Raw genomic sequence first — 14,382 nt, forward strand, 5'->3', positions numbered from 1 at the left:
AGCATAATGATCAAATAGTTTAACATATACATTATTCAATTCTGAGATATAAATATAAATAATCATTTTACCTTAATAAACTCCCACAAACGGCTTTTTAAATATGGAATAACCTTTCTCCATTCTTGGTTAATATTCGGAATAGAAGTACGGCCCAACAGCACAATAAAGCTTGCTAATTCAGTAGCTTCAGGGACAACAGGTACACCGAGCCCATTGTACCTGACTACAAGCTTCCTGCCACTCATCCTTATCCTGCCAGAGTTTTTAATTGGTCCTCTCACAGTGGAACTGCTCTTCGAAATATCATTTTCATCCTCTGAATTAGGAAACTCATCAGGAACCTCCTCATCCCTTGAATTCTCCTCATCAGGAACCTCTTCATTACTCGAATAATCAATACTTTCCTTGTTAGAGAGTTCATCAGCAAGTCCTTTTCCTTTATCCATAAGGTTGCTCCTGCAATAAATGCACATTTAGTATTAGAACATTATATAACATATAAATAATGTCAAAAAAGGTAATATAGAGTCAATACAAGGAACATATGATAATAAAAGATAACGTAACACAAAACTATTATAAGACATACAAGCAGTAAATGCCATCAGCTTTTTCAAGCATCAATCCAGATGTCATGCTTGCCATCTCTTGCATATCTGTCCGCATCATTTAAATTTTCAATATTTGGTAACCCATTGGTCAGAGGGTTGTGTTCCATCATGATATCTATATCCTCAGCACTTGTCTTCTTTGGAACACATCTACGATGCATATGACTTACAACTGACCATCTTTTATCAGGTTGATCAGTGACATAAAAGACATGTGTTGCTTGTGAAGCCAATATAAATGGGTCTGATTTATGACCCAAGCGATTTAAGTCCACTAAAGTGAAGCCAAATTCATCGATTTTAACACCCCCATTATTTTGAACCCAATCACACTTGAACAAAGGGATTCTAAACATATGGTAGTTAAGGTCCCATATTTCGTTAATAAATCCATAGTAAGACATGTCACCAAGAATAGGATTTTTGTCCTTGGCACTTGCTACTTATAAAGTTGCTGCAATAAGACTAACTCCACTATTTTGATGAACTCGTTGTTCGTCTCGCTCCCGAGTATGGAAACGATACCCATTGATGTCATATCCTGGGTGCTTAACTACAAAAGGACGGGGTCCTTGAGATAACCACCTTAAGATGTTCGAGACATCTTCATCATCATTTATCATCTCATATACCTACATAATAATAATCGTAATGAATGAATTATTGTATAAACATGACAATAACTTTACTAAAAAGAATATATAATGGAACATATATTATTAACCTTCTTATTAAGCCAAGTTTAAAAGGTGCGGTTGTGCTCATTGCTCAACCATCTCTCATTCTTGGCTTTTTGTAAATGATGACCCTTTAGCCATTCAATATGCTCACTACATATTTGACATTTACATATTAAGCTACTGTTCAAATTCTTTAAAAATAATTCAGTAAAGGAACAAATTAAAGGTTAAACATTAACAAACCTAATAAATGAAATATAAGTGTGCAACCCAAGAGGGGGGGTGAATTGGATTTTTAAAATTTTTTTAGCAAATCCACACAACAAGCAATCTAATATCTTAATCAAAAAATGAAAGCAATAAGTTCAATAAAAGCACAATAACTAATAAGTAAGGGAGAAGAGAAACAAACACACGAATTTTTACGTGGTTTGGCAAACCCCGCCTACGTCCACGCCTCCAAGCGATCCAAGCTTGAGGATTCCACTATCCAAGCCTTTCCAAGGCTTCAACCATTTACAATTGACTTCAAGGTGTCAATGAACCTTTACAACAAAGAGATTATCTCCCAATCTCTTCACTCAAGTGTCTCACACACTCAAACTCTTACAATTGAGATGAAGAAAAGAAAGTTACAATGAAACTCACTCAATGAGTAGATATTCAAAAATGAAGAACAAGAAATGATTCAATATTTTCGTGTGTTTTTTGTTTTTGCTTGTTGGAGAGTTTGAAAATGAGATGGATTTGAGTTCTTATAGTTTGAGCTCAAAAACTAGCCGTTATGTACATTTTGGTCGTAACCGGATTGCTGGTTATGGACATCCAGTTAGCCGCTTAATGTTGCTGTTACAGCCACAATTTTGAATTTCTAAACATCCGGTATGCCGCTTTGTCAAATCCGGATTGCCGCTTTGTCAAATCCGGATTGCCGCTTTGTCAAATCCGGATTGCCGCTTATGCTTAGAAGCTTACTGCCCAACAATCAGATTTCTGTTTGTCAGGATCCAGTTAGCCGCTTGCTACAGTAACTGCTACAGTGAAATATTTTTTAATTTTATAGTTTGACCCCAAAACTTTATTAAACTGTATTATGGCCCAAAACTTTATGAAACTTTGCAAATAGGTCCAATTTCAGAATTTCTAAATATTAATTTGTCAATCCCAAAACTTTTTGAAATTATGATTTCACCCAAACTATGTGAAATTATAGAATGACCCAAAATATTTAAATAGTTTCAACTAGATCCAAATCCGAAATTTAAAACAATATCAAAGGTTCTAAAATACATTCATTTTAGTCCAAAACACTTTGATTCTATAACATCATCTTCTTATTATAAAAACACAATTCATGAATCATTGTTTAATCAATACATGTGGTTTGTTATCATCAAAATCAATATCTATAGTTATATAAGTTAACAATCTCCCCCTTTTTGATGATGACAAAACACATTACAAAAATTTAATCTAGTTGGGAAAAGCTCCCCCTTAATCAATGCAAGGTTAAAAAATTGATTTAAAACAGACTCCCCCTGCATACATGCATACTTCCCCTGGATATATGCATATTTTTATAACACTTTTTATAACGCATATTAAATTATTCTCCCCCTTCATCATAAAAAAAAAAAAGAATAAATATAAAAAATAAAAGCTCCCCTCATCAATCATCAAAATCGCAATAAGCACATTAGTTCAAAAATATCCATAAGCATAAGGAAATCCATATAATCCATAACAAACAATCAAAATAAATCCATATTATCCAAAACAAAACCATATCATCCAAAACAAATACATAATCCAAAAGCATAATAATCATCCATAGAGTCAAAAATAAAAGAACATAATGCAGTAAATGAGATGTAGGTGTGTCTAAATACAAGCATAAGAAAACTACTCAGGTGGTGAGGATGGAGGTGAAGGAGGTGGATACGGATATGGAATGCCGAAGTGCTCAAAGAGAAGGCGCTGTCCATGAATGAGCTGCTGCTGCAGCTGCTGAAACTCAGTCTACCGCACCGAGAGTGTCTGCACCTCATCCATAAGTTGCTGAAGAGTAACATCTTCAAAGATAGGAGGCTGTGCAGGTGATGAAACGGATGCAGAGACATCAGGAGCTGAAGCAATCACGGGAGGATCTCGGCGTCTACGCTGCCCCCGAAATGAGAGTGAGAAAATGGGTAGCTGATCGGCTGGAACCACAGCATTAAGTGGTCGATCATCACTTGGAGCAAGAAAGGTAAACTTGTTCTCAGTGTATTTGACCCAAGTGCCATTTTTTCACTCAAAGCCTAAGCCGAAAATAGCATCATCCCCAATACCCTTAGACGGTCTACACAACGGTTCTTTAATCGTTACATTAAAAAATTTCAGGATTCGGGTAATGAAATGACCATAAGGAAAGGAACAGGTAATCAAGTTAGGTATACTGAGTATGTTTCGGACAATGGTATATCCTAAGTCGACTGGACAATATCTAAGAATACAATCAATCAAGGCGACATCCATATGAGAGACCTCATCCAAATGGCCTGATCGAGGAAGGACAATACTCTGAATAAAACGAAGTAATATCCGAGTTTGAAGACAAAGACATTTGTTGCGAAAATGGATAGTACAATCTTCATCGGAAAAGTCGACACGACAACATATATTCTTAACAACATCAATATAAACATAGTCATCAATGTCAAGAGGTTTCCTAGGTGAAAACATTTCTAGGCCATCATCGGAAGATCCTAGGATGGAGTTCAACTCTGAATCATCAAACTCAATCAAAACTCCTCCAACTGTGGTGATTACTCGATTCTCTTTCTCCGCGGAACAATCCATATTCGAGTAAAACACTTTCACCAATTCAGGATATACATTTTCCTCAACAACAAGTGCATTAAGCCAACCAACATCTTCCAACAATTGTAATAAAGTTCTATTGCTAATACTAAGATGATTTAACCAATTCGGTAAAATAAAAAAGGTTTGGAGTACCTCACGAGTCATGAACTGTTGGTGAAAACGTTTGGCTAGATGTTTCTTATTCTGAAAGTGTGTGGACTCGAAATTGGATTGATCGGACGTACCCCCTGCTTGCCGTGACCAGTTGGTTGGTTGAATCGGTTCTTTGCCTTTTCTTCGAACCGACCGAGAGCTTGACATAGTAATTTTGATGGATTTGAAGTTAAAGAGAGCAAAAGGAATGTAGATGATGAAGATTGAAAGATAGTTTGAGAAACAAATTGGATCAAAAATGGCTAAAGAGGGAGAATTCTAGAGAGAGGAAAATCGGCCCAAAACCTAGGTTAAATTTGGGATCTAGAGATTTGGATGTTGAAAATGAAGTTTAATGATGATTTTGAGTAAGTAAAGTGATGGGAAATGATTTTTGAGATTCAAATTGATGCGAAAACGGAAGAAAAAGATGGATTTTGGAGTGAAATCAAGTGAGGAGCAATAGGTTTTTAGTGAGAGAGAGAGAACCGGAATGCCGAATGAGTGAGGAAGATGAATAGATGAAATAGTTCACGAAACTGGCTTGCCGGATTTTACTAACCGGCTAGTCGGTTGTGACCAGAAGCTTACAACCCGTAACCGACTTGCCGGTTTGACTTCAACCGGAAATCCGGTTATAGTCCAGCAAAGTAATCACGCGAATACGGCTAACCAGATTTCACTAACCGGTTAGCCGGTTATAGGGCATAAAGCAAGAAAACCGTATCCGGCTTTCCGGTTTATCTAACCGGTTGTCCGGTTTTGAGGCAGAAAGTTGCTTCTCGAATTCGGTTTTCCGGTTTTAAGAACCGGTTATCTGGTTTGGAGGCAGTGAGGAGGCTTAGCAAATCCGGTTTTCTGGATTGATAAAGCCGGTTATCCGAATGATGACCTGAGAGTAACCAAAGCTAATTCGGCTTACCGGGTGCTAAATCCGGTTATCCGGAACTTGTCCCGAGAGAAATCAATAAGAAAGCGGTTTTCCGGGTGAGAGAAAGTGATAAACCGGTTTAGTCATTGGAAATCTATTTGGCTCTAATTGATTTTTGGCAAGCTCTTATACTTGTATTACACACACCATTTTATTTTTGGCTTTTTAAAATTGATTAATTTTAAATCATTTTGAGATTTAAAACCTTTCAATAAGCCATTTAATGCATGAAATATAAAATCATAAAATTACAAGCATATCAAGCTATCTAATTCATGAAGCATAGATCCACATAATAATAAACATATTAAGCCATGTAGTAAAACATAAATCATGATGCAACATTCATCATTCCAAGCTCATGTCTTATCTTTATAAAATGTTCTTCACTAAGAGGTTTTGTAAAGATATCCGCAAGCTGATTTTCAGTATAAACAAATTTAATTACAACATCTCCTTTTTTAACATGATCTCTAAGAAAATGATACCTAATTTCTATATGCTTAGTCCTAGAATGTTGAATGGGATTCTTGGAAAGATTTATAGCACTAGTATTGTCACATAAGATAGGTATTTGATCAAGTTTAATACCATAGTCTCTAAGGGTTTGTTTCATCCAAAGAATTTGTACACAACAACTACCTGCGGCAATATATTCTGCCTCGGTGGTTGAAAGCACAACCGAGTTTTGTTTCTTACTAAACCAAGAGACAAGAGAGTGACCTAGGAAGTGACATGTTCCACTAGTACTTTTTCTATCAACCTTATATCCAGCAAAATCGGCATCCGAATAACAAGTTAAATCAATATGAGTTCCCCTAGGATACCAAAGCCCAAGATTAATGGTGCCAATCAAATATCAAAAAATACGTTTGACAACAAGCATGTGTGACTCTTTAGGACAAGATTGAAATCTAGCACACAAACATACACTGAACATAATATCAGGCCTACTAGCAGTCAAGTAGAGTAAGGATCCGATCATACCTCGATATGTCTTGATATCAACTTCCTTACCTTTCTCATCTTTGTCCAACTTGATGGTAGTGCTCATAGGAGTGCTCTTTGCCGTTCCATTGTCATAGCCAAATCTTTTGAGTAGATCTTTCACGTACTTGGCTTGATTTATGAAAATTCCTTTCTCGTTTTGTTTGATTTGAAGTCCAAGGAAGTACTTCAACTCTCCCATCATACTCATCTCAAATTCTTTGCTCATACATGATGAAAAATCTTTACACAACAACTCATTAATAGAACCAAAAATAATATCATCAACATAAATTTGAACAATAAGTATATCTTGGTTCTCATGCTTAACAAATAGAGTTGTGTCCGCTTTCCCATCGAAAAATCGTTATCCAACAAGAAGTTTTTAAGCCTATCATACCAAGCTCTAGGTGCTTGTTTTAAACCATACAAAGCCTTGGATAACTTATACACATGATCTGGAAATTTTTCATTTTCAAAGCCAGGAGGTTGTTTCACATAAACTTCCTCCATAATATAACCATTTAAGAAAGCACTCTTGACATCCATTTGATATAAAATAAAATCCTTATGACTTGCATATGCTAACAATATCCTAATGGATTCTAACCTTGCTATAGGTGCAAAAGTTTCATCAAAATCAATTTCTTCTTCTTGGTTGTAACCTTGAGCTACTAATCTAGCTTTATTTCTTACAACCACACCGGATTCATCCATTTTGTTTCTAAATACCCATTTAGTGCCTATAATGGATTGATGTTCTGGATTAGGAACTAACTCCCACACATTGTTTCTCTCAAATTGATTCAACTCCTCTTGCATTGCCATAATCCAAGATTCATCATTTTCCGCATCCGCAAAGGATTTTGGTTCAATTTGAGAAATAAATGCAGCATGTTCACATGTGTTCCTAAGAGATGATCTAGTGATAACACCTCGTGAGGAATCTCCTAAAATTACATCCTTAGGGTGAGAGGAAACATACGTCCACTCCTTAGGGAGTGTTTGAGAAGTACCTTCATTTTGCTCTACAGATCAAGGACGAGTTTGATAATACTGTAACTTTTAAAGTGATTGATGTTAGTTGCACTGTATAATCAGTTGCGAAGAGAATCGGTTAAACATTGGCTAAAATTGATATTATTAACTTTATTTTTTATGTCAATATAATTGGTAATAAATTTCTTGGGTTTCAAAATATTTGAAGGTCTTCTGTGTATAAATATGATGAATATTTTGAGCTTATGTTTGTAGTAAAATCCCATTAAATACTCATGTGATCCACGTTATTTTACTAAACTAGATTTAATTAATAAAGGTACGTTAAATTAAATTCAATTCAACTTGTGCTCAATAATTATATTTAGAAATATATCTAATTAACTAATTCTTATTTAAATCATACATAAAATTTAAGTGCATTCATGAAATTACACATATAAATTTAACGGTATTAACTATTTTTGACACGATTCATAAAATGTCGGCTTTGAAAAGAACCATCTTTTTTGCATATTTCATATTATTTTTTACATGTAAGTTTCATTTATGTTTACATTACATGTTGCATTTATTATGTTTGGTGTTTCATGTTGGAAATTGTGCCAGAAATTATTATTTTCTCGCCCGTTTCATGTAAGACGTTCATGTTCCATGTACAACCACGTCCGTCACATGTATCAACTAGTTTGTTGCATGTTTAATCTCTGATGTTGCATGTTTAACTTTCATTTTGCATATTTCATGTTATTTTTTTCATGCAAATTTCATGCTTCATATTTACAATATTATGTTGAATCTTTAAAGTTTGTTGCTTCATGTCATAAAAATGGTGCCAAAAAAATTTATATTCATGTGTCATGTACAACATCATTTGTCACATATAACAAATACTGTTGCAAGTTTACATCATTCTCATGTTTAATTGTTGTTTGGTGTTTCAAGTCATAAACGATGGCGCCAAAAATTTCAAAATTCTTGAAAAAGAGCTGATTTTATAAAGATTTATGCATAACATTTTTCTCTTCATCCAATTCCAATAACCAAATACCTAAAAATAAAATTCAATTGTTGCCTTATAGCAAAGAAACCTAAAGACCGAAGAGAAATATGCCACTAAGAGGAAAAAATTTCATTGACATTTCAAATTAATTGTAAGATGTAGTTGTACTTTTGGTGATTCCTACTTGGTAGCTTAATTGCCTAAAACTCTTAGGTGGGTTATTAAGCCTTAATCACCTCATATTGTAAGTAACCCAAAAATTTAAATTTTACCCTTGTTTCAAGTTCAACATTTACTTGTACTCATGTTTGATGTTCTTCATTTCATATTGTACACTGAATGTTGTATCTTTGTGGTATTTGTTTCATGTCTAAATATCATGTTTTATTTTATATTTGCTAATAAAAATATACACATATTCAATTAATGGCCTAATTCAATTATTAGTTAAATAATATATGTTAGATAATATTATTGAACTCAATTAGTCAAGACATACATACTTGTATTAAAAATATTATCCATTTCCATTGAGTATTTATGTGAGTGAATATTGTATATTTTTCAATAGCTTTTTAACTATGTATTTTAATTAATTAGATAAAATTAATTTTTTAAAATTGTGTTACAAATATTATAAGTAGGGATATAGCTAATTAGCTAATTTGTATTTAACTTGTAGGCAAAAAATATAAATATGTTAATATAAGTCAAAATAACACATTGGAAACATTTAAATATATTAAGTATCCGAGATTCAAATTCAGATGGCCAACTAAAGTGTTGAGTTTCAACCTAATGGTTACTCCCAAATCAAGGGCCAATTTGGTAATACTGTAACTTTTAAAGTGATTGATGTTAGATGTACTGTATAATCAGTTGTGAAGAGAATTGGTTAAACATTGGCTAAAATTGATATTATTAATTTTATTTTTTATGTCAATATAATTGGTAATAAATTTCTTGGGTTTCAAAATATTTGAAGGTCTTCTGTGTATAAATATGATGAATATTTTGAGCTTATGTTTGTAGTAAAATCCCATTAAATACTCATGTGATCCACGTTATTTTACTAAACTAGATTTAATTAATAAAGGTACGTTAAATTAAATTCAATTCAACTTGTGCTCAATAATTATATTTAGAAATATATCTAATTAACTAATTCTTATTTAAATCATACATAAAATTTAAGTGCATTCATGAAATTACACATATAAATTTAACGGTATTAACTATTTTTGACACGATTCATAAAATGTCGGCTTTGAAAAGAACCATCTTTTTTGCATATTTCATATTATTTTTTACATGTAAGTTTCATTTATGTTTACATTACATGTTGCATTTATTATGTTTGGTGTTTCATGTTGGAAATGGTGCCAGAAATTATTATTTTCTCGCCCGTTTCATGTAAGACGTTCATGTTCCATGTACAACCACGTCCGTCACATGTATCAACTAGTTTGTTGCATGTTTAATCTCTGATGTTGCATGTTTAACTTTCATTTTGCATATTTCATGTTATTTTTTTCATGTAAATTTCATGCTTCGTATTAGCAATATTCTGTTGCATTTTTAAAATTTGTTGCTTCATGTCATAAAAATGGTGCCAAAAACTTTTATATTCATGTGTCATGCACAACATCATTTGTCACTTATAACCAATACCGTTGCAAGTTTACATTATTCTCATGTTTAATTGTTGCTTGGTGTTCCATGTCATAAAAAAATGGCGCCAAAAATTTCAAAATTCTTGAAAAAGAGCTGATTTTATAAAAGCTTATGCATAACGTTTTTCTCTTCATCCAATTCCAATAGCCAAATACCTCAAACTAAAATTCAATTGTTGCCTTATAGCAAAGAAACCTAAAGACCGAAGAGAAATATGCCACTAAGAGGAAACAATTTCGTTGACATTTCAAATTAATTGTAAGATGTAGTTGTACTTTTGGTGATTCCTATTTGGTAGCTTAATTGCCTAAAACTCTTAGGTTGGTTATTAAGTCTTAATCACCTCATATTGTAAGTAACCCAAAAATTTAAATTTTATCCTTGTTTCATGTTCAACATTTACTTGTACTCATGTTTGATGTTCTTCATTTCATATTGTACACTGAATGTTGTATCTTTGTGGTATTTGTTTCATGTCTAAATATCATGTTTTATTTTATATTTGCTAATAAAAATATACACATATTCAATTAATGGCCTAATTCAATTATTAGTTAAATAATATATGTTAGATAATATTATTAAACTCAATTAGTCAAGACATACATACTCGTATTAAAAATATTATCCATTTCCATTGAGTACTTGTGTGAGTGAATATGATATATTTTTCAATAGTTTTTTATTATGTATTTTGATTAATTATATAAAATTAATTGTTTTAATTTGATTATAAGTAGAATATAGCTAATTGACTAAGGTAGTGTTTGTTTTTTTATCTGAAATCTGAATACCTCTAAATTTAGCTGAAGTCTGAATAGGTCTGAATGATATGTTTGTTTTTTCTTTTCCACATGTAAAGAGAAAAACTTAAAAGCTATTTGTTTGACATAAATATCCTTTTAGGTTGTGCATATATTTGTTTTTCACAATTTATAATTTTCACAAGTTGATTAGTGTTTGTTTTTTTATCTGAAATTTGAATACCTCTAAATTTAGTTGAAGTCTGAATAGGTCTGAATGATATGTTTATTTTTTCTTTTCAACATCTAAAGAGAAAAACTTAAAAGCTAGTAGTTTGACATAAATATCATTTTAAGTTGTGCATATATTTGTTTTTCACAATTTATAATTTTCAAAAGTTGATTAGTTTGGTAGCATTAAAAAAAATAAACTATTGTTGTTGATCTTAATTTAATTTTTTTAATAAAAGATGTAATTATAACATCAAATTTTATTATAAAGTCACCATTGTTATTTTATTTTTGATTCATCACAATGGACATATTTTGATTTGTTCAATATTTCAGTTTAGCTAATGTTATCATGTGAATAAAAATTTAAAGCAATTAAAAAAAATAACTTCAAGAATAATACAAAAATATTAGGTTTGTACATAATATTAGAAATACATGAATTGTTAAGGGTATTTTTGAGATTTGAAATTAAAATTTTCCATTTAGACTTCAGACTTCGGATAAAAGTGGATTTTTTCTACTTTTTTTATTCAGATAAAATTGTCTGAAAATAAATGATAAGTTAAAAAAAACCTAAAATACACAAATGTCTGAAAAAAAAAGTTAAATTCAGACTTCAGACAAAAAAACAAACAGCACCTAACTTGTATTTAACTAGTGGAAAAAAATATAAATATGTTAATATAAGTCAAAATAACACATGTTCAAAATAACACGTGTAAAACGTTTAAATATATTAAGTATTTGAGATTCAAATTTGGGTGGCCAACCAAAGTATTGAGTTTTAATCCAATGGTTAGTTTTGGATTAAGGGCCAGTTTGGTAATACTATAACTTTTAAAGTGATTGCTATTAGTTGTACTTAGAGATAGCCAAAGGGCCGGACGGCACGGGCCCGACATGTGTCCTTATAGCACGGAAAAACATGAGCACATTTCGATGGGACACGTGGCACGGCATCGCATGACACGCACATGGCTAGGCTGAGCTTAGAATTTTAGGCATGTGGGCCTTAAAAGTACTACACGATTAGAGATAGGATAAAGCACGGCATAGGAAAAAGCCCACAATAAGCACATTTTATTTTTTAAATGAAAGTAGACTTAAAATTTTATGATTTTACAAATAACTTGAAATTGAATTTTTTATTTTATTTTGTTAGTGCAAGTTTTCTAAATTCATTTAATGCTTAGTTAAAAAATACTAAAATTGATTTATGTTTATAATTTATCAAATAATTAATTAATATCATGATTTTAATAAATAAAATTATAAATATTATGATTTATAAATATGTATTAATATTATTATGAACTATAATTTATTACTCTATATAAGTCCGAGATAACAATTAAGTTAACCCTAAAGAAAAATTTATTATTGTTTTCGTTGTTAAGTATTAAAAAAGAATTATAATACCATATGCTTAAACTTAATAATTATTATTACATTCTCTTACTATTATTAGTTTATTTTATTGAATGTAGACTTGAGTTTGAATTTTTGATTTTATAAAATTTGAATAAAAGCACGCGGACCCAAAAAAGTACAAAAGTTTGAAAAATATACCAACAACTTAGTTTGCGCACTTAAAAAAGAAGAAGCTTATCATGCTCTTTTCCTTAGGCACGACACAGTACAGCCCATGGGACGGCACGTGCCAAACTAGGCCTAAGCAAAACAAAATTAGGCACGGCACGGCATGACACGAGCACAAGCACACATGAGCCTTCCTTTAATGGCCGGCCTATCCCATTGGCCATCTCTAGTTGTACTAGATAATCAACTATGAAGAGAATTACTTAAGCGTTGACTAAAATTCGTATTATTAATTTTATTTTTTATTTTGTTATCTCAATGTAATTGGTAATAAAATCTCTTGCATTTCAAAATATTCGAAGTTCTTATAATATTATAGGGTTATATTTATATAAGAATATTTTTAGCATATGTTTGTGGTAAAACCCCATTAAGTACTCATTTGATCCATATTATTTCATAATCTTGATTTTGTTAATAAAGGTACATTAAATTAAATTAAATTCAACTTTGTGCTCAATAATTATATTTAGGAATGTATCTAATTAACTAATTTTGATTTAAATCGTACACAAATTATAAATGTGTTCATGAAATTACACATATAAATTTAATGGTCTAACTATTTTTTTACACGATTAATAAAATGGTGGCTTTGAAAAGAACTTTTGTTTTTGCATATTTCATGCAATGTTTTTAGGTAAATTTCATGCTTCATATTTATATCATATGTTGCATATTGAGTTCATGTTAGAAACGGTACCAAAAATTATTATTCTCCTTCCCATTTTGATGTAAGATGTTCATGTTTAATGCAGTGGCGGATCTAAAAAAATAATTTACCAGGGGCTAAATTAAGTAACAACAAAATATAAAAGTTGAAACTTGAATGTATAAATTTTTTGATAACATATTTACAATTGTTCTCTACGCGATTTCATATTCTGACTCATTATCAACACTATTAAAAACATTTTTTTTTCTACATAAACAATCAAATTATCATTCATCCATTCATCTCCTATCTGATTCCGAAGTTCATTTTTCACAAATTTCATTACTGAAAATATTCTCTCGACTGTGACTGTAAAAATTGGAAGAACATGGCTATTTGATAATTTGACATAAATTATTTAAAAATTTATTAATTTTTCTTTTAAACAAAAAGGGGTAATTTTTTTTTTCAGTAGGGGCTTGAGCCCCCACTAGTCCTACATTGCATCCACCTCTGGTTTCATGTATAACCTCATCTGTCACATGTATCAAGTTGCTTGTTGCATGTTTACAATTTAGTCATGTTTTATGTCTGAGTTGCACGTCTAACTTTCATTTTTGCAAATTTCATACCATCTTTTTACATGAAAATTTCATATTTCATGTTTACACTATTGTGTTGCATCTTTAAAGTTTGTTGCTTCATATCATAAAAAATGGCATAAAAGAATTTTATATTTCTGTGACGTTCATGTTTCGTGTATAAAATCGTTTGCCATATATATCAAATACCATTGCAAGCTTACATCATGCTCATGTTTAATTGTTGTTTGGTGTTCCATGTCATAAAAAATAGTGCCAAAGTTTCAAAATTCTTGAAAATGAGCTGATATAATAAAGGCTTATGCATAAATTTTTCTCTTCATCCAATTCCAATAACCAAATACCACAACCTAAAATTTAATTGTTGCTTTATAGCAGAGAAACTTAATGACCAAAGAGAAAGATGCCATCATTTGGAAACAATTTCATCAACATTTCCAATTAATTGTAAGGCGAAGTTGTACTTTTAGTGATTTCTACTTGGTAGCTTAATTGCCTCAAACTTTTAGGTGTGTTATTAAGTCTTAATTGCCTCATATTGTAAGTAACACAAAAATTTAAATTTTACCATTGTTTCATGCTCAACGTTCACTTGTACTCATGCTATATGTTCTTCGTTTCATATCGTACACTGAATGTTGCATCTTTGTGGTATTTGTTTTAT

This window comes from Citrus clementina, unplaced genomic scaffold (assembly GCF_000493195.1).
Source record: "Citrus clementina cultivar Clemenules unplaced genomic scaffold, Citrus_clementina_v1.0 scaffold_4, whole genome shotgun sequence".
NCBI classification, from domain to species: Eukaryota; Viridiplantae; Streptophyta; class Magnoliopsida; order Sapindales; family Rutaceae; genus Citrus; species Citrus x clementina.